Below are 532 nucleotides of genomic sequence, written 5' to 3'. Positions count from 1 at the left end.
TCACTTTTCTGTGCTTCCACCTTGGTCCCTTGGCTCCTCATGTGTGAAGGAGGACGGGTGTCTTAGTTACTTTTCTATTGCGTGAAGAGACACCGTGACCAAGGCAACTGATAGGAAAATGAACTTACTGGATCCTACAGTTCCAGAGGGGAACCCATGGGGTTTCTGTTCCTGTGACGAACCTTCCAGACCAAAACTTACTTGGGAAGAAAAGGGTTTATTTCACTCACACTTGCATAGACTGATTCATCACTGAGAGCAGAGAGGGTAAAAACTGAAACAGAGAAGGAATCTGAAGGCAGGAGCTGAAGGCAAAGACCATGGAGGGCGCTGCTTACTGGTGTGCTCCTCATGGTTTGCTCAGCCTGCTTTATTATAGACCCCAGGACCACCAGCTGGGCCCTCTCCACCAGTCACTAATTAAGAAGATACCCTACAGACCTGCCTACAGCCCCGTCTTGTTGGGGCAGTTCCTTAATTGGGTTCCCCTCCTCTCAGATGACTAGAGCTTGTGTTGGGTTGGCATAGAACC

The sequence above is a fragment of the Microtus ochrogaster genome, chromosome 21 (genome assembly GCF_000317375.1).
Source record: "Microtus ochrogaster isolate Prairie Vole_2 chromosome 21, MicOch1.0, whole genome shotgun sequence".
NCBI classification, from domain to species: Eukaryota; Metazoa; Chordata; class Mammalia; order Rodentia; family Cricetidae; genus Microtus; species Microtus ochrogaster.
This window is presented reverse-complemented; position numbering follows the sequence as displayed.